The sequence below is a fragment of the Saccopteryx bilineata genome, chromosome X (assembly GCF_036850765.1).
Source record: "Saccopteryx bilineata isolate mSacBil1 chromosome X, mSacBil1_pri_phased_curated, whole genome shotgun sequence".
NCBI lineage: Eukaryota > Metazoa > Chordata > Mammalia > Chiroptera > Emballonuridae > Saccopteryx > Saccopteryx bilineata.
In genome coordinates, this window is record NC_089502.1 from 112937151 (window position 1) to 112958801 (window position 21651).

The following is a 21651-nucleotide window of genomic DNA, read 5'->3' on the forward strand; positions in this document are numbered from 1 at the left end:
AAAAACACAGTCTTATTAATGCCAACTTGGCTTTGAGAACACAAAGAAAAGAAAAATTGGGAAGAGGAGAGTGGTCATTCTAAGGTATGAAGACATTAAATATAAAAAGTCACAAAAACACATGACTAGTGCCGGGAATAGTGAATAACCCCATGGCTGGGGTCCAAGTTAATGGTGGAGAACTGAGAAAAAGCAGGTACTAGCCAGTAATGAATTTAGTATCCAGATAAATCATCTGGATCTTAACCAATGTTTTAAAAACTATGCTTTTGAAAATTATTTCTTTGGAAACACATGGAGGGAAGTTGAGTAGCCAAGCCTTTGGCACTGACTCCTGTTTCACAAAGAAGTTCTGCTTTTATCTGTTCTGTAAGTTGGATTTCCTGGAAGGATTTTACTTGAAGAAAGAGTTCCAGGCCCTGAAACAGTCTAAAAAGTGCTCCCATGATATCACATTGTAGAATGCTTTTAAGCCAAAGAATAGTACAGTCAGCTTTCTGTTTTAGATTTGTGCTATAAAGGACATCAGCACTCAATGATTACATGAGAGAGAGGGTAGGGGTTATGTTGACTATGAAGAAGCTCTTGAAAAAGAGTCAAGGAGAGATCAGGAACAAAAGCTGCATTATGGGCAAGAAAATAAGGGTTATTTTATAGATATTTGAGAATGATCTCAATAAGATCCAGTTACCAACTAGATGTGAGTGGTAAGGAATAGAACAGAAAGTGATTCTGAGGTTTATAGCATGAGAAACTGCAAAGGTTCTATTGTACATATACTACAGGGCTTGTTCAAAACTAGGTTCCTGAGGGTCCATCTCCAGAGATTCTGATTCAATAAGGCTGGGGAAAAGCCAAGGAATGTTGATGGTAACACTGTTAACAATGATAAAAAGAAATACAAAAGAAAAATAGTTGGGAGAAAATATATAATTAATTGAAATTTGGACATGTTGAAGTCCAGGTGCTTATCATGCAAGTATCTCAAAGATATGTCCAGCCTGACCTGTGATGGCGCAGTGGATAAAGCGTCGACCTGGAAACGCTGAGGTCGCCGGTTCGAAACCCTGGGCTTGCCTGGTCAAGGCACATATGGGAGTTGATGCTTCCAGCTCCTCCCCCCTGTCTCTCTCTCCTCTCTCGCTCTCTGTCTCTCTCTCTCCTCTCTAAAAATGAATAAATAAAAATAAAAAATAAAAAAAAGAAATATTTCTCTCTAAAAAAAAAAAAAGATATGTCCAATAGGGTGTTTGGAATATGGAACTAGAGTTTATCAGAGAAGTCCATACTAGAGGCATTTAACTAGAAATCATTGGTGCATATGTGGTAGCTAAAGACATGCAAGTGAGATCACGTAATAAGAAAGAGAAGAGGGCCCAAAATAGACCTTGAAGAATAACAATACTTGAGAAGAGACAAAGGAATAAATGAGCTGCTAAAAGAGAGTGACAAAGGGTAGTCATTAAAGCAGAAGAAGCACTTAGGTCTAATACTTTGGGAGAAAGGTATATCACTCAGAGTTGCTCTAGCCCACCATGAAGTTTATTTTATTTTATTTTATTTTTATTTTTTTGTATTTCTCTGAAGCTGGAAACGGGGAGAGACAGTCAGACAGACTCCCGCATGCGCCCGACTGGGTTCCACCCGGCACGCCCACCAGGGGGCGATGCTCTGCCCACCAGGGGGCGATGCTCTGCCCCTCCGGGGCGTCGCTCTGCCGTGACCAGAGCCACTCTAGTGCCTGGGGCAGAGGCCAAGGAGCCATCCCCAGTGCCCGGGCCATCTTTGCTCCAATGGAGCCTCGGCTGCGGGAGGGGAAGAGAGAGACAGAGAGGAAGGAGAGGGGGAGGAGTGGAGAAGCAGATGGGTCCTTCTCCTGTGTGCCCTGGCCAGGAATCGAACCCGGGACTTCTGCATGCCAGGCTGATGCTCTACCACTGAGCCAACTGGCCAGGGCCCCACCATGAAGTTTAAATATCAGCTAATCAAATATACTGTTATAAATACCTCCAGCAGTACAAAGTACCAGAAAAAAATATCTGGCAAATTCACCAATCCAGTGTTATATTACATTTTCTTTGACCTAACATCCTAGGTTTCTAATACTCATAAGTAAAACTGTGCAATTATTGATCATATAATGTACTTGTTCCCCTATGCCAACAACTGACCACAGTTATGGGCCTTGTAGTAATAAAAATTTTTTGAGGTGTGCATTAAGAATGGACAACAACTTGTATATAAAAAAGATATATAAATAGAAGATAGATAGATAGATGATAGATATAGATAGACTGAAAATCAGCCATTTGTTAGGAAATCTAAAGCTGCCATTGACCAATAAATACCAAAGGGAAGAATATATCAAGATGGATATTTGAGAGGAAGCTCTACAATAGAATTTATGCTGCAGGAGACCACTTGAAGCTTGGAGAATCCTGAAGGGTCATGCATGTTCTAGCATGAGTCTACTGTTATCTGTTTCACAAAAGTGAAAATGAGCTCAAAGAAGTTCAAAGTAGTCCTTTACAAAGGAGTCAAAGTGTTGAAAAATAAGCAGAAATGTCTTCAGACATATGAAATGTAGGGTAAGACAGCTTGAAGGTTGATGTAAGAAGATGCAATATTCTACCAAGAACTTCATCTAACTGCCATCCAACCCCAATTAATCAAACTCACTACATTGCTTGCAAATGACTTCTAAAGTCTTATTGGCATGAACGAGCAGAGAAGACACTAAATTCTTTGTGGACACCCTCTGTGCAAACTGAGGAAGATCGATTTTTAAACTAAAACTAAAATTGATTCTAACCTGCCTGCAATGACCTCTCTTCTAGAAGAACAATTATCTATAAATACAGCCATCCTTGTTGCACCTCATCCAGGTAGGACTCCTATAAGTCTGATTGGTAAAGCCATGGCTGCCAAATACAGCAAAGAACTGTGGAGAGTAAGATGAGCAGCACTTATGTTCCTCAAAGGTGGCCTTATACCATCAGCTACACTAAGGGTTAGCAAACTTTTTCTTTTAAGGGCCAGCTAGTAAATATTTTAGGCTCTTTGGGTTAAAAGGCAATATTATGACTATTTTGTGAATACTTGTATAACAAGAGATAAAACAAATGTCCACAAATATTTTATTTACAAAATGCAAAATATAATAATTGAGTATTATATTTTTGTAACACAGATATACAAGCAAGAAGAATGGGAATATAGAGCAGATAATGTTTCTCATAGTTGAGGCCCAATGTAGTGTTTCTATAATCAAACTGACAGGAATAGCTCTAACCCCATCCCAGACCTACTAAATTTGAATCTAAATTTTAAAAAGAACTCCCAGTGATTAGTATGCACTCTTGCACTGGTCTAGAGTTTTTAAAATACTATCTGGGACACATTTCTATCACTTTAGAGATGGCAATGAAAGCTATAGCCCTGGAAAATGTCCACAACCCATTTGAAGTCCATTCAAGAATTCTATAGGATCTGTAGCCCTGAACTTAAGAACCCAATGACTCAGTTTGCCTATACCAGAGCAAAAATGTTCTAAAATTAGATGGTTGTGATAGTGTTTAACCTGTGAACACACTAAAACAACACAAAACAAAACAAAAACAAACAGAACCCCCACAGAATTGTACAATCCAAATGGTGGACTGTGTGGTATGTGTACTCTATTTCAATAAAGCTGTATTTCTTTTTCTTTTTAAATAACGATTTCTGAATTTGGGGGAGAGGCATTAAGCATTTTATTTTTAAAATTTCTCATGTGTTTTCAATGGACAGTTCAAGTAGAGAATTGTGGTCCAGGTTTTGGAGTCAGGAAGCTCTAAGTTTAAATCCCAGCTTTGTCACTTAACTGTGTGCTTTGTCACTAACTGTCACTTAGACTTCAGTTTCTTCTAATGTAAGGTGAAGATAATAATACCCACTTTATGGGATTTCTAGGAAGATCATAGGGAACTGCTAGTGCAAAATGCCTAGCATAGTTCCTCGCACACACTCTTTTTCCATGTGATGAAGTTCCTCAGACATCAAATTTAAAGCCAAAGAGAAATCATTATATAATGCATGTCATTCAAGTCATAATTAATCTTACCTGTTCTTATTATCCATGGTATATTATATTTTATATTGGATTGTATATTTCCTGTTCCATTATTATACTTGCTTTAAATATTTTTCCTTATGACTCATGACATTAACGATAGCAAACATTCACCCAGTAATTATATATAAACACCAGGCCTGTTCTAAGGTCTCGGTTTACAAATATTAACTCATTCGATCTTCATATCAGTCTTTTGAGTTAGTTACTATATACATGTAGTTGTATGTATATATGCATATATATATATGTTATAGATCTACATTTCATGTTTGCTTACCCAGGTTCAAGAGTTTTCCTAATTTTTAAAATCAATCAAATATTATCACTAGATTTTATCTTCACTGTTCAGAAACATATTCTGTAGATCTGAGTGGTGCTAATATTTAGTTATATTCTGTCGTGCTTAAGTATAAAGCAGAACATATACCTGTTACTCACAAGAATAATGAGCAAGTCAAACAGGAATTCACTTGAGAGAAAATCAATAGCTATTTAGTATGTTGTACATAAATGATTTAGAAATTACCTTCCTGTGTTTGGAGCACAAACTCAGTAATAGCTAACAAAATTAGATGACAGTTGTGATTGGTTTGAAGCAGGTTAAATTCTTCCTTCTTGAACATGGCTAATGCAAATAGGACATCCCAATCTTTTGTTATTTTTGCTATTTCCCATGTTACTGATTGGATTTTCTTGCAGCTATTTTCCCTGGGCTGGCATCTCAATTAGAAGACAATGATAATTTGTCACAAAATGTGTTTTACTACATAACTAATTTAGTCAAAATATGCAACTTAATGATACATTTGTTTGTAGATACAGACATCTTTACTTACCATTCATTATTTGTTGAAAGTTTCAAAAATGTTTATTTCTCATTTGGCCCCTAGTACTTTTATTTGAAAACACATCTTTGATACCATACCACTTGATTTAAATAAAATTAATTTCAGCCTGATTGGAGGTGGTGCAGTAGATAGAGCATCAATCTAGGATATTGATGTCCTAGGCTCAAAATCTTGACGTTGCCCCTGGCTGGTTGGCTCAGTGGTAGAGCGTCGGCCTGGAGTGCAGGAGTCCCGGGTTTGATTCCCAGCCAGGGCACACAGGAGAAGCGCCCATCTACTTTTCCACCTCTCACCCTCTCCTTCCTCTCTGTCTCTCTCTTCCCCTCCCGCAGCCAAGGCTCCATTGCAGCAAAGTTGGCCCGGGTGCTGAGGATGGCTCAATGGCCTCTGCCTCAGGCACTAGAATGGCTCTGGTTGCAGCAGAGAAATGCCCTGGATGGGCAGAGCATCGCTCCCTGGTGGGTATGCTGGGTGGATCCCGGTCGGGCGCATGTGGGAGTCTGTCTGACTGCCTCCCGTTTCCAGCTTTGGAAAAATACAAAAAAAATCTTGAGGCCCTGGCTGGTTGGCTCAGTGGTAGAGCGCTGGCCTGGCGTGCAGGGGTCCTGGGTTCGATTCCCGGCCAGGGCACACAGGAGAAGCGCCCATCTGCTTCTCCACCCCTCCCCCTCTCCTTCCTCTCTGTCTCTCTCTTCCCCTCCCACAGCAAGGCTCCATTGGAGCAAAGATGGCCCGGGCGCTGGGGATGGCGCCTTGGCCTCTGCCCCAGGCGCTGGAGTGGCTCTGGTCGCGGCAGAGCGACGCCCCAGAGGGCCAGAGCATCGCCCCCTGGTGGGCAGAGCGTCGCCCCCTGGTGGGCGTGCCGGGTGGATCCCGGTCGGGCGCATGCGGGAGTCTGTCTGACTGTCTCTCCCTGTTTCCAGCTTCAGAAAGATTAAAAAAAAAAATCTTGAGGTCACTGTCTTGAGCACACGCTCACCACCTTGAGTGCAAGGTCACCAGCTTGAGTGTGAGATCATTGTCATGATCCTATGGTTGCTGGTCTGAAGCCCAAGGTCGCTGGCTTGAGCCTAAGGTTTCTAGCTTGGGCAAGGTGCCAGTGGCTCAGCTGGAACCCACTGATCAAGGCACATATGAGAAAGCAATCAATGAAAAACTAAGGTGCCAGCAACTATGAGTTGATGCTTCTTATCTCTCTCTCTTCTTGTCTGTCTGTCTCTCTAAAAAAATAAAATAATTTTTAAAATGTTAATCATATACTTATTTTAATGTAATTCCATTCTAGGGGACTAAAAACTATTGCTGTCTATATATAGCTTCTGGGAAGATATATTAATGAATTTTTCTATACTCTGATACTTGAATTAAATAAATGTTTGATATGATCTTTTTTAGTCTGTGTTTACCAAGTAGGCTGTTGTTGAACTTTCATTTTTATAATCCAGATATAAGTATGCTTAGATTTAAAGTCTCTTTTTGAACTCTGGAACGTCATTATTTGATGGCTTTGTTCCAAGTATAGTTTCTTTACAAACACACACTTCTACCGTCCACTCATCTCAACTATATCTTCTGGTAAAATCTACCATTTCTCTTCTTAGAATATACTATCAATGTTAAACAATTTTAATAATTAAATTGTATGGTTTTGAATATTTTATTTGCTTTAAAGTGAAATATAGTTTAGTTGATTTTATTCAGTTTTTTTCAATTCCCCTCCAAGTTCTGAAACTTTCTTGGAAATATTTTCTGACTGCCCAATATCAAAATAAAAATGCCACTTTTGATCTATTTACATGAACCACAGACCCTCACATAAACTGGGTATGTTCTTAAAGTAGAAACAGAGTATTTCTTGGCATTTGGTTAGAAAGATTAAATCAAATTAGCCTGGATAAGTCAACTGTGAGAAGGACTGATATCTGCTTAATTAAACTTTAATAAACTCTTAACAAATGGTACTATTCCTGCTTGGAAATGAATAAGGTTATTAAGGGATTTAGTGAAGCTAAGTCTGACTCAATATTTTTATTCAGTGAAGAAGAAAATGAAGTAAAAGTCAATTAATTATTTTGCAGCTGATTATACTTATAAAAAAGCTAAAGTAAGGGAATAGTTACATAAACAAGAAGTTAAAACAGAAAACAATATGGCAACTCCAAATATTGAAACTAAACTTTTAAAACATTAGCAAAAACAAAAATGGAAACTAACATGGGTCTGTGGCTACTAAAGTCTGGGCTCTTTCTACCACTCTCATAATTCTGTTCCCAAGGTTTAGAAACAGAAGATATTCTTAAAGTATGGACTTTCTGATGGAGGTGGGATCTGACCAAGACCTTGAATTCCAGGTAGCTCTCAGAATGAGGGAGGAGAAGATGAGAAAACAGAGAATAGGCCCTGTCCAGTTGGTTCAGTTGTAGAGCATTGGTCTTGCATGTGGAAGTCCTAGGTCCAATTCCACATCAAGACACACAGAAGAAGTGAATGTCTGCTTCTCCAACTCTCCCCCTCCTATCTCTCTCTCTCTTTCTCTCTCTCTCTCTCTCTCTTTCTCTCCCTCCCACAGCCATGGCTCGAATGGTTCAATCAAGTTGGTCCAGTGCACTGAGGATGGCTCCATGGACTTGCCTCAGGTGCTAAAATAGCTCAGTTTCTGAGCAATGGAGCAGCGGCCCCAGATGGGCATAGCATTAGCCTCAGACAGGGGTTGCCAGGTGGATCCCAGTCGGGGCACATGCAGGAGTCTTTTTGCCTCCCTGCCTCTCACTTAAGAAAAAAAAAGAAAGAAAGAAAAAAGAAACAGAGAATAAAAGAAAAATAATAGAGAAGATACATGGGAAAGGATAGATGCAAAACATATTTTCATGAAGGAAATAAAAGGATTTAGCAGTGGTTTAAGTCTTTAATCAAAGGGAAAGTTAGAAGCAAAATTGGTTTCAAGGTTACAAATGTGAGAAATCAGGAGATCATCAATGCCATCAGCAGAAACATGGGTGAAAGAAGAAGTGATTTGACATAAAAAACTATGAGTTTGACTACAACCATGATAAATATTGTGTGACAATTGAACATTCAAATGAAAAAATATATAGCAGATGGAAATATCTAAAAACTGATATCTGGGAGGCATTCACTTAGAGGTAACATATAAATAATTTATTGAGTAGATAAATAAATTAATGAATATAATGAAAATTCCTAATAGCAGTGCATGTGATCCTTGGAATTACAGTGTCAATAAAGTGATGTAGGTAGATTTCTTGTCATAGGGGAATTTAAAGAAAGTGGCCTTTAAAAGGGAGAAAGTAAGTAATAAGTAGTAGGGGAAAGTTTTGTTAACTACAATACCACTTAGAAATGTGCTTTTGCTGAAAATAGTAAGAAACCAGATAAAGTGAATTTCCTGTCCTAGTATAATATCTATTTATCAGACTTTTACCTCTAAGAACTCTGCCCTACTTCCAGATGATCTTCCAAAACTTAAGGTAGCTACTACAATTGCCAACTACGCAAGTGATGAAAGCAATGGGACCACCTGATTTATTACTGCTATCTTCAGTACAGTCAGAAATCCATTGAGCTAGGCATGATGAAAGATGTGGAGAAAGCGTAATAAAGAAAGAGAGGTCAAAGGCAATGGTGATACTACCCACAGAAAGACAGAGCCATAAATGGAACCAAGCTGCACGGAAGTTAAAGAGATCTCTAAAATCATACAAAATGTATGAATGTATGTGTGTAGGTGAATGTGTAAAAGCAACAGTACATACACAAGCAACATATGGGATGTACAAAATCATAGTTACAAGTAAATTCCAACTAAAAAGTATTAGAGATGATCAGCTAAGTGTTTATACATGCTGGCAAAATAGTCATAACATATGTCCTTGTATAATAGAGCTTAGGTAAAACAAACTGCTCATTTTACATATTAATGTTGCATTTCTTTTCCTTTCCTTAACATACTAAATAATAATAAAGCAGTTTCAACAAAAATACTGAATGTGCCTCCAGGACACAAAGAGGTAGAAATAATTATTTTATTATTTAATTCCCTAAACCTATTAGAAGACTTTACTAAACCTGAATGAATTGAATGACAACACAACTAATTCCCAAGCTTAGGTTGGCAGAGAATATTAGAAAATTCTAAATTCATAGAATAAACATGATTTGACATTTTCTCACCTTTTTCCTTACCTGTTTCTTAGATATTAGTTGCCCATACATAAATGTGTGTGTGTGTGTGTGTATGTGTGTATCTATTTAAGAATTTCACTAGAGTCCAATTAGATGTTTTCATACACTTAAGTCACGGGGTATAAATTGTAACAGTCTTGTGTTAAACTGTTGTCTAACAACATACAAACAACTTATAAAATAACAAATTAAACACCCAGTTCCTGTGCTTAAAAGACATTTTAAGGAAGCTAAAATTTAAGTAGCATTTTAAATGCATTATAATGTTAAGCAGTACTTTCTATTTACAATTTTGAATGCTTTAAATAAATAACTCTCCTTTTCTCTTAATATATATTTTAATATATTATGTTGCAAATGTATTTTTCAGTTAAATGAGGAAGACAGCATTGTTAATCAAAACAATCTATAGTAAAGACAACTTTTAAAAATCTAATACATCTTTCTAGTGTATGTTCATATTTATAGTCAGTATCTTACATCCTCGTGGTTTTAAAAACACATTTATCTTGAAATTATTCCAGGGTTTTCAGACTTTAGCAATCCTTCTACTAAATATATATCCACACTTTAACCATATCAATAATAGGACTGAATGCAAAAAACAGACAATTCAATAATGCTAAATAAAACATCTGAGTTTTTTAACAAATGAAAGAAATTCAGAGCAAAAAGATTGCCATCTATACAAAGAGGTGTGAGAGGATTTTGGCAAAGTGATACAGTACTTGTGCTGTGAACTTGACTTCTTTATATCACTAGGATACATATTTGTTCCTGAAGACAATCATTGTTTAGTACAATGTTTCAATTTGTAGATTAAATTAAGTACTAATAACAAGAAGATACACTTCCTTCCTCAAGCCACCAAACTTCCATAGAAGCCCAATGGGCAAAATGTCCTTCTGTCTATATTCCTTTCTTTCTCCTTTCATTGTAAAATCCCATATCAAATGGTTGAAGGAGTTATTTCTCAACAAGCTAATCCCACTCCCAAAACACAGAAAAATACAAAAATCAAGAAAGTGAGGACCCCTATTCTTACCTCAATCTGTTGATTAGAATATTTGTAGAAGCTCACTTTTCTTTCAGACACTCAAACTGTAGAATGCTGAACTACTTGACTCTCATGGAGTGCTAGGAATGAGAACTTGAAAAACCAGTCGCTTGTGTTCCCATAGTCTATTTACACATTGAACACACCCAGTAGCACAGACTAATGTTTATCTGTGGTGAACAGCTATTCCACGAAGCAGGTAGTATCTCCATTTTCAAAAAGGAAAGCGTCTGTTGATCAGCAGGGGATAGGTAATAGCTGTTTTATCCTTCAAAACACATTTAGGAGAAATTTTCTCATGAGATACCTTTAAAATTGTAAATGTGATTCATTTTTTAAAATATTTTATTCCTGAAAAACTCTACTTTAAAGGATCTGAGAAAAATATATAATGATAATAACTAACATATATATATATATATATATATATATATATGCCAGATACTATTTCAAGTGCTTTACATATATCAATTCCCATAATTTCCAAAATGCATTAGTTATGGACTATCATTATTCCAACATTACAGATGAGTAAACTAAGCATTTTGCTCATGGTTGCTAAGTTAGTAAATGGTAGAGCCTTAAAATCCAGGTACTCCAGCACTAGAGTCCATGTATCTAACCATGGCACTGAACTGTTAGGACTTTTAGAAGATAATTTCCTAACAGGATGTGGTTGCTCAGTTGAACATTAGATAATGAGCCTGACCAGTTAGTGGCGCAGTAGATAGAATGTCGGACTGGGATGCAGAGGACCCAGGTTTGAAACCCCAAGGTCGCTGGCTTGAGCATGGGCTCATCTGGTTTGAGCAGGGCTCAACAGCTCAAGCCCAAGGTCGCTGGCTTGAGCAAGGGGTCACTCAGTCTGTTGTAGCCCCCTGGTCGGGGCACATATGAGAAAGCAATCAATGAACAACTAAGGTCCTACAAGGAAGAATTGATGCTTCTCATCTCTCTTCCTTTCTATCTGTCTCTATCTGTCCCTCTCTCTGTCACTCTCTGTCTCTGTCACAAAAAAAAATTAGATAATGAGTGAAGTTTTCTTGATGCTTTTACTATACTGCATCATAAGTTAGAGTAAGTAAAAATCTTGGAAAATTATTTCCCCATGATGATTATTCTTTTATATTATCACAGTAGGCCTCTTTTTTTTTAATCTTATTTTTATTAATTTTAATGCAGTGACATTGATAAATCAGGGTTCATATGTTCCGAGAAAACATCTCCAGATTATTTTGACCTTTGATTGTGCTGCATACCCCTCACTCAAAGTCAAATCGTCCTCCATCACCTTCTACCTGGTTTTCTTTGTGCCCCTACCCTCCCCCAACTCCCTCCCTCTCATTCCTCGCCCCCTCCCCACCCCTCCATCCCACTCCCTGTTACCATCACATTATTGTCCTTGTCTCTGAGTCTCATTTTTATGTCCTATCTATGCATGGGTTCATAGGCCTCTTTTTAGTTGTAGTGGCTCTATGGGGTCTTGGAAACTGGTAAAAAAAAAAAAAGTCTAACATAAAGAACCAAGAGACTTATTACTTCCTTATGTTGGAAGAGTCACACAGGAAAAACCAATACAACACTTTTTAAAAGTATAAAGGATATTTGTTTTATTCTATTTTTCATATTGGATGATTCCTATTGAGGGATCTCCAAGTTTATAGATTCTTTCTTCAGCCATTTCCAAGCTGTTGTTGAACCTGTCTAGTGTGTCTCATATTTTGTTTATTGTAAATTTAAGTTGTAAAATTTCCATTTTATTATTTATAGTTTTCATTTAACTGCTGAAATTCCCTATACCTTCATTCATTAAGACCATATTTCCTTTCATTCTTTGAACATATATTCTCCTTTAGTTACTTGATGATAGAATAATTGCTTCAAAGTCTGTCTAAAGAGTCAAACAACTGGGCATTTTGGGATTTGTTTCTACAGACTTTTTTCTTAACTATAGGTCACATTTTCCTGCTTAGTTTCATGTTGAATATTTAAGTGTATATTAAAAAAATGTGGATGGTATGTTTAGAAACTATGGTTCTGTTATCTTTTTCTAAAGAGTGATTTTTGTACTAGTAGGACTTTGATATGTTTGGTTTTATGGTTTATTAAGGAAGATATATAGAAAGCTTAAAGTTTTTCTTAATTCTGATTAATTTTGAGGATTCAGATTTCAAATTTTATGTCCTCTACAGATCTTGCAAGAGTTCAGTTTTAGAATTTTTACAGGTCTTTATTTTCAGACATGGTCTTTACTCCTAAGGCTTCTGGTGTCTCAGCTGAATATCCAGATTATTCATGAGGTATTATCAAGGTCTTTTAACTCTTGTTGCTTGGAAGTCCAAAAAGTATGGATCAAATGGTAATATCTCTGTTCCTCTCTTGACCCTGAACGCCCATGTAAGTCTCAGGTAGTCTTGCCTTGTGAGTATTCAGCCAGTATTCTGCCAAAGGCTCTTGGAAAATCTCCAAAAGGACTTTTGGAGATCTTCCTTTATATAGCTCCCTCTTCACTGATGTCCTATCTTGCAAATTCCAACTTCTTCAGGCCTACAGGACTCTGATTTCTGCCTACTCAGCCCAGAAGTACCACTGTATTCTGCTTCAAATCCAATTCACTGTGTCATTGGAAAGTCTCCTTCAGGCAGAGAACTATAATAGAATGGTGATTGAGTTACCTTGTGTGTTTATTTTCACTCTTTTATCACAGAATTGTGCTGCCTATTGTAAAATGCCCAAGAACAGTCAGCTCACATACATTTTCCAGTTTTATGGTTATTTATGGCAGAAGGGCTAGTCCAGTACTGGTTACTCCATAATAATGAGAGTGAAAATCTCCCAAAGGGATTCATTTTTTGAACAAATTTAAGTGACATGAGGGATCTATTTACTTTGTCCAGTCTTACACAATCTTGTAAAATTGTACTTTAACCATCTCAACATAACCATATGCATCATGTGACAGGAAGGTTGTGGGAACAATTTCAGGGGACATGCTATAAATTAGGTGGCTGTTGTATCCTTTAGCCTCACCTAGCATCTTATTTTGAGTTCCCTTAGAAGCAGATGCTGAGAAATGAATTTGAGTAGAATTAGTTTATTTGGGAACTATATTAGTTTCTTATGGTTTCTGTAACAAATTACCACAATCTTAGTCCCTAGAACAACACATTTATTGTCTTTCAGTTCTGAAAGTCGAAACTTTGAAACCACCTTCATTGGGCTAAACTCTGGATGTTCATAAGGCCATACTTCTTCCAGAGGTTCTAGGGAAGAGTCTGTTTCTTTGCTTTTTCCAGCTTCTAGAAATGAATTCTTTATACTCCTTGTCTGTGGCTTCTTCCATCTCTTTAAAGCCAATAATAGCACAGCATTTGCTTCAGTGGTCACACTGACTGCTTTTTCTGGGTCAAATCTCTACCTTCCTCTTTTCTTTTTGTGACAGAGACAGAGAGAGAGGCAGATAAGGACATACAAAAGGGAGAGAGATGAGAAGCATCAGTTCTTCCTTGTGTTATCTTAGTTGTTCATTGATTGCTTTCTCATATGTGCCTTGATGGGGGGCTTAAGCAGAGCAAGTGACATATTGCTCAAGCCAACAACCTTGGGCTCAAGGCAGTGACATATTGCTCAAGCCAGTGACCTTTGGGCTCAAGGCAGTGACTATGGGGTCATGTCTATGATCCTACACTCAAGCCAGTGACCCTGAACTCAAGCCGGTGAGCCCATGCTCAAGCTAGCAACCTTGGGGTTTCAAACCTGGGTCATCTGTGTCCCAGTCTGATGTTCTTTCCACTGTGCCACTGCCTGGTCAGGCTCTACCTTCCTCTGATAAGAATAATTGTGATTTCATGTAGGGCCCAACCATATAATCCAGGATGTTCTTCCCATCTCAAAATTTTTTACTTAATCATATTTGCAAAGTTGCCTTTGCCATATAGAGTAACATTCACAGTTTATGGATTAGATCCTGGATATATTTTGGGGACATTATCCAGATGATCAAAGTCCATCCTGAGCCCTAGAAATTCATATACATCCCACATGCAAAGTATATTCACTTCATGCCATCAACTTCAGAAGTCCAAACCTTTTTTAGTACCAACTAAAAAAATCTAAAATCTCATCATCTAAATCAGGTATAAGTGGAATTCTGTGTATGATCCATCCTGGGGTGAAATTCCTCTCCATCTTTAGATTTCTGAAACTGGTAAACAACTTATCTACTATCAAAATACAATGGTGGGACAGGCATAGCATAATGTTATAGATATCCTAATATCTATAACAACAAAAGAGTCACCAGTCCCAAGAAATTTCAAAATCCAACCAGCAAATTCCCTTAGGTTTCAATGCCTTACAAGAATCCTCTATGACTTAAACTTTGCCCTCAGCCCAACCCTTAGGACCAGAACTTCCGTTCTAGGGCCTGTGGTTTTGACCTTTAGGCACATTTCTATATCAATAAACAATATTCTTGAGTCTGTTCTTTGTTACCTCTTTTCAAATGGTTTTAATATCTGTTGGTTCTCTCATGAGTTAAGTAAAACCTTTTAACATGTGTTTATTTCATATCTGTATGAATGTCATTCTTTTATATTGTTATGAAAATTATCTTTTAATCATCTTAGATGTCAAACCAAAATGCCCAATACATTCACTCACAAGAGCCATGTAAATTTCACTGACAGAGAAGTATACCTCATACAGAGTTTAAGCCTAGGCATATCTTTTCTTAGTATAGGTGAATCCAAAGCACCAATACAATGATGTTAACTCTGCTTCGCTAATTTTAATATTGTGATCTCATAACTTAATCTTTCTTTTATTTTGGATACAATATAGCCCACAAGTTATTCTCTACTGTTGGTAGAAATGGATGAGAATTGGTTTTACAGTTGGACCATTTTGACATCTCTCTAAATTAATTCATTATTTATAGAGATCTAAAATAGACTAGATGAGAGACAAAAGAAAATCTGGGTTTGTTGGTCTTTTTGTTTTCTGGTTTATCTGTTTTGAGCTCAAATCAATTAAGAATTCATAGTCACTGGGAAGAGAATAGCATTTTGACATCTGGACTGGTGAGTTTTTCTGTTTCTGAGTTTATTCTTGACTGATAGCACAATTATAGAATTGAAGCTATAAGTTATATTTCTCTCTGCTTATATATCTATATCTCTGTAATTCATAACTGCCTTCTAATTGTATATATAAGTGTGTGATGTTTTCTAACTCCTGGGTAATATTAATATATTAGATCATAAACTCTGAATTTAAAGGTCTCTGTTCTGATATGCATGTCTAATAAATAGTTGATTATATAAATGGAATATTCTTTTTTAAATTTATTTATGATTTTAATTTGTGTTTGCATAGATTCAAGTGTCCCACTGACTATATCTCCCCCCACCCCCTTGTTCCTCTTGGTCCTTCCAATGCCCCCTGCCTCCAATACCTTCCCCCTTTCCCTCCAGGATTTGCTGTCCTGTACTCTATAATGCTGTGTTATATATATATATATATATATATATATATATATATATATATATATATATATATATATATATATATATAATTTCATTAATCTCTTTCCCTTTTCTGATCCCATCTTCTCTTCTGCTATCCCTCTGACCACTTTCCTTCTGGTCCTTTTGATGCCGCCTCTGCCTCTGTTCCATTGCTCAGTTCACAATGTTCATTAGAGTCCTCAAATGAGTGAGGTCATACGATATTTTTCTTTCTCTGCCTGGCTATAAATGTAATATTCTGAAAAATTAAACTATGATATTAAAATTAGCTAAAATTTAAAAATGTAAATTCTCCTAGACACGATCTCATACCATTTTAAGAACTCAAATTCATATAATTTAGGTGAATCTTTGGTAAACAAGTCTACCTTAATAGTTTGGATTTTGTGAAAATATCTATGTCTTTCTGATTTACTATTGTTAAATATAATGTGAGCATACGTTTTTAGGCTACTTGAGTTTTCATATTCCCTAAACTTAGACAGTTTTCAAATGAGTTACAGTTACTTCTGTTAAAAACTTTAAGATTTGAAAAACATGAATTTGTTTAACCAGATCAAATTATTTTTCTGACAATCTTGAATTTCCACAGTAATAAGGTCTTATATGTATGTCAGCATGAGAGCATTTCAAACATCTTTACATAACTGAAAATCTTGGATGATACTAAATTGAGTTAAATGGCTTTGATCATTTATAAGTAAGAAAAAATACTGAAACATTGATGAGTTAGCACAATTTTAATTTATATACTACCATTTCCTATTTGTGCATGCTACAAAGAAGCTACATCTTTAGGTCTGTTAATGGACATGCTCATTTCTGTCACATTGAGAAGTTGTATAAGAAATGTGTATGGTAGAATAAGGCTGAGTTAACTACATTCATGAACTAGTCTGGTAAAATCACAGGCTGTACACAGTTATGATCTAGTTTTCTTTACAAAAAAAGAAGTGACTTAGTTTAAAAGTTATAATTAATATTCATGAATGAGACTCTACTGAGGGTCTCAGGATTAAGGGGGAAAAAGAGAATGTTTCCATTCTAAAGTAAAATGTGTTTTTCTGTGTGTGTGCCAGAATAGAAAAGAGGGGGCAGAAATACAAAACTGAGAATGTACAGAAAGTTATAGAAGGTTCATAGAGATAGAATTTGAAAAGGTATATGAATATGTGTTAATTTTGTTCAAATATATCTCAGTTTTCATGAGTTTATTCATAAGATTTTTTTTTTGTATTTTTCTGAAGTTGGAAACAGGGAGGCAGTCAGACTCCCGCATACGCCTGACTGGGATCCACCTGGCACACCCACCAGGGGGCAATGCTCTGCCCATCTGGGGTGTCGCTCTGTTGCAACCAGAGCCATTCTAGCGCCTGAGGCAGAGGCCACAGAGCCATCTTCAGCACCTGGGCCAACTTTGCTCCAATGGAGCTTTGGCTGCGGGAGGGGAAGAGAGAGACAGAGAGGAAGGAGAGGGGGAGGGGTGGAGAAGCAGATGGATGCTTCTCCTGTGTGCCCTGGCCGGGAATTGAACCCAGGACTCCTGCACACCAGGCCTACGCTCTACCACTGAGCCAACCAGCCAGGGCCTATTCATAAGATTTTTAAAAAGAGCTTGTGGTTACTTTAGTATCAAATATTATATTGAACTCAATCCCAGGATTTGATTTACTTTAGTAAAAAGCAGCAGGTTTTGCCTAAGTAAGCAGTGCTGGAGCAGTGGAAAGAGCATCAATCTGGGACACTGAGGTCCTAGGTTCAAAACTCCAAGTCCTCTGGCTTGAGAATGGGCTGATTTGGCTTGAACACAGGCTCCCCCAAGACAGCTGGCTTGAGCAAGGAGTCACTGGCTCAGCTGCAGCCCCCTGGTATAAGCACATATGAGAAGCAATCAAGGAACAACTAAAGTGCAACAGCTGTGATTTGAAGCTTCTCATCCCTCTCCCTTCCTGTCTCTCTCATGTTAAAAAACAAACAAGTTTTGTTAGAGTATGGGTCTGCTCTTAATGGGTCTGAACTTTATAAAAAGTCACTCCTATATTAGTTTTCTGTGACTGCTCCAACAAACCACCAAAATCATGGTAGCTTCTAAAAAACATACATTTATTTACTTACAGTTTTTGGAGGTCAGAAGTCAGAATCAATTTCTCTGGGCTACCTACCTTCTTTGTACTCTGCCTCAAAAAACAGAGCTTATGTATCTTAACAGAATAAATGTCTACAGTTTCTTCTGACTTTATCATGACCCTGATTATTCTCTTTAAAATAAAATAAATAATAAGTTACAGAGTTTTGAGTGTCTATTTACTATATAGTTAGGTTGAGCAATAGCTTCCATAATCTTAAGTGTTCAAATATCCTGATAATTTTCTTTTTCCTTTCATAGATTAAATTCTAAAAAATATGAAATAAAAAATATTATAAAATATATTTTGCACTTAAAATTCTGAAAAATTCAGAGAAGAACGTAGAAGTCACAAAGATTCTGTCACATTAAAAAGAGAAGTGGTGAGTGATGTCAGAGAATTGGTGCCATAAGGAGCGCTCCCAATACCTCTCCCTAAAATTTCAACAAATTCTTCAACCAGTAACAGAAAAATCTATCCTTGGAGCATCGGGAAGTCCCACACACTGAACACAAAGGTATAATCGAGTGAAAAATTGACTAAATATATAATCAACCCTGTAGGAAATAAGATGGAGAACAGAACACTCTGCCTTCCTCACTAACCTGAGCAAGGGCTGCTTTCACTTGGAACTGAGAGAAAGTGAGGGCTGGGAGCACAGAGGGAACCGGGCTGCGGCACAGAAATCCAAGCCGAGGAAAGAGTGTCCCCGTGGCGACTCAGCCCATGTGACCTAATGCCCATGCCGGACCTGGCAAAGGTGGCGGCTGCCATTATCCCCAATATCCTGGTCGGCAAGTGCGGATAGTGTGTGAGAGGTTCCTCCTAGTGCCCCTGGAGTGGGCGCCTGTGTTCCTGGACAGAGGGGCAGGGTCAGAGGCCTCTGCATGAGCTGTGACCAGAGTCTCTGTGTGGTCCTTGCTCCCCCAGCAACAGCGCTAGGGGGAGGGGAATGCAAGCATCTTGTAGTCTGTCTCTGGAACGGATCTGTGGATCCAATCGCTGAAATTAGCTTAACTCACAGTCTGCTCACCTCCCAACTGACTTACGCAGCTCTAAATGACAAGGTCTCTCTCAGATCAGAGATCTAAGACAAGAGACGTGATATTTTTTAATGCCCCTTGCTATGCACATAGGGGCGGGACAACTTCCTGTCAGCCGATACAGGGTGAAAAACACATTCCTACAGAACAAACCTCAGAGAACACTGCAGAAATTAGACAGGATAGGCTGTAGGCTTTTTAACAAGCCTGCAGAAAACAACCCATGGAATGCTAAGGCAAATTTAACTAGATATACCTGGGGAACTGAACAAAGTCAACATGCCCCCCTACCTGCTTAAGCTGGTGGCTCTGATTGGCAGAGCTTTCATACTCAGGACTGCATTAAAAAGAGGGACTTGGCTGCTTTTAAGACCTCCTGTTCTTCAGGCAGTGACTAGGGCATCTTCTTCCCAGCTAAAACAGGTTACAAAGTGCAAAAAGCCTGGGGAGAATGGTCCCACAGAGTGCAGAGGCATACTGGACATGCCTGGAGGCTCATAGAAAGGCACCTTGAGAGCAATTGGCTCCCAGCCCTGCCTGATTACACTGGTGGCTCTGACTAACAGAGCCTTACCCAGAGCCCTGTGCTGAGTGGGGATTCAGTGGGGATTTGCCAGCTCTTTGAGCCTCTTACTCTCCAGGCAGAGGCAGCAGCAACCTCAGAGCTGGATCATCAGGCTGCTAACTGAAGAAGGAGAGACTAGGAGAGAGGCTCTGGGAAAACAGACTCTCCCATTGTTGGAGCCTGCAAATGCTAACAAGCCCCGACTACCAACAAGACTGAAGCCTAGTATATGACATTGCCATAGACACTCATCAACTGCAAATCTCTACCTAAGCGTGCCACAGGGGCAGAGCCTGGGGTACAGAGCCATTGACCAGGAAGAGAGAGAGGAAAGAAAAAGGAAGAAGATAACCTCTCAAACTCAAGAAAAATCCACAGACTTTATAACTTTTTCCACTTTTTTTTGTTTCTTTCATTTTCTTGTCTTTATTATTATTATTTTCTTCCACCTTGGTCTTTTAATCTCTGCCCATCTTATTATTTTCTCTTCATCTTGAATTACATTACTCACAAGTGTTACATTTCCCATTTTTTTTTCTTTTCTTCTTACTTTCTCTCTATAACAGTTACACTAACTCTCTTTTCTTTTTTTTCTTTTCTTTCCTTTTTTCCCTTTTTGTTTTTTCTCCTTTCTCTTAGTTTCTTCTTTTCTCCTTTACTTTTCCTCTCATTTGATGCTCACTCACGAACAAATTATTTTATTTGGGACTCAGATTTTTTCTTTGTGGCATTTTGGGTGCTTTTTACTTCACTTTTTAACTCATTAGTGTTCCCCACAACTCCAGATCTCCATTCTATCTAGTTTTTTTTCTACTTAATTCAATAGTATTTTTTCTTTTTCCTGTTTCCCTCTTATCCCCTTCATTATATCTGTCAACCATCATATACAAAGAAATCATTTTATTCTTGATCCAAATTTTTCCTCTTTTGCATTTTGTGGGTCCCTACCTCCTTTTTTGCCCCTTTATCACATATCACCAACTCAGGCCCTCTGTTATAGGTAGATTTTGTTCCATTTAGCACAGTATAATTCACAGTTTTTCATGGTGTTTTCTCAAGGAGAAAGGGAAAGAGGGAAAAGAGAGAAGTAATAAAAAATTTTTTTACTTTTTATTCTTTATTAATTCTCATTAGTGTTATTCACAAAACCACCCTCAGATGCCATTAAGGAAAAGGAAATAGAATATTATGGATGCAAAAGACAGAGATGTAGCACAGATAAATGAGGAAATATCCATGGAGAAAAAAATTAATAGATTGGAAACCTTGGACTTAAATGACAGAGAATTTAAAATAGAAATCTTAAAAATACCCAGAGATATACAAGAAAACACAGAAAGGCAATTTAGGGAGCTCAAAAAAACCCTGAACAAACACAAAGAATATATTACCAAACAAATTGAAACTATGAAAACAAATCAAACAGAGATGAAAAACTCAATTCATAAACTGAAAAACAAGGTGACAAGATTAGCTAATAGAAGAGGCCAGTTAGAAGGTAGGATTAGTGACATAGAAGACAAGCAACTTGAGGCAGAACAGAGAGAAGAAGAAAGAGACTCAAAAATTAAAACAAATTGAGAAAGCCCTACAGGAATTGTCTGATTCCATCAAAAAGACTAACATAAGGATAATAGGTATATCAGAGGGAGAAGAGAGAGAAAATGAAATGGAGAACATATTCATACAAATAATAGACGAGAACTTCCCAACCCTGTGGAAAGAACTAAAGCCTCAAATTCAAGAAGCAAACAGAACACCAAGTTTTCTTAACCACAACAAACCTACTCCAAGGCACAACATAATGAAATTGGCACAAACCAACGACAAAGAAAAAAATTCTCAAGGCAGACAGAAAAAAGAAGAGGACAACATATAAAGGAAGGCCTATTAAATTATCATCGGATTTCTCAGCAGAAACTCTACAAGGTAGAAGAGAGTGGACCCCAATATTTAAAATCCTGAAAGAGAGAAACTTTCAGCCAAGAATACTATACCCCTCAAAGCTATCCTTCAAATACAAAGGAGAAATAACATTCACAGATACAGAAAAGATGAGGTAATTTATCATCAGAAAACCCCCACTGCAGAAATTACTAAAGGGGGTTTTCCATCCAGATACAAAGAAAAAATCAAAACCACAAGTAAAAGCTCCACCAAGAACACA

The 21651-nt window shown here is 37.6% G+C and overlaps 1 protein-coding gene across 6 annotated transcripts in view; it reads right to left on the reverse strand.

Annotated features, from left to right (window-relative positions):
* Nucleotides 1–10296, reverse strand: part of SYTL5 (synaptotagmin like 5) — a 130871-nt gene extending 120575 nt beyond the window's left edge. For 4 of the 6 annotated variants that reach the window (XM_066249762.1, XM_066249761.1, XM_066249764.1 and 1 more), the window contains exon 1: nt 10211–10296. The gene's annotated coding sequence lies outside the window, so the exon portion shown is untranslated. The remainder of the gene's footprint in view (nt 1–10210) is intronic. The other 2 variants (XM_066249760.1, XM_066249763.1) reach the window with 2 other exon arrangements.
* Nucleotides 10297–21651: the final 11355 nt, after the last annotated feature.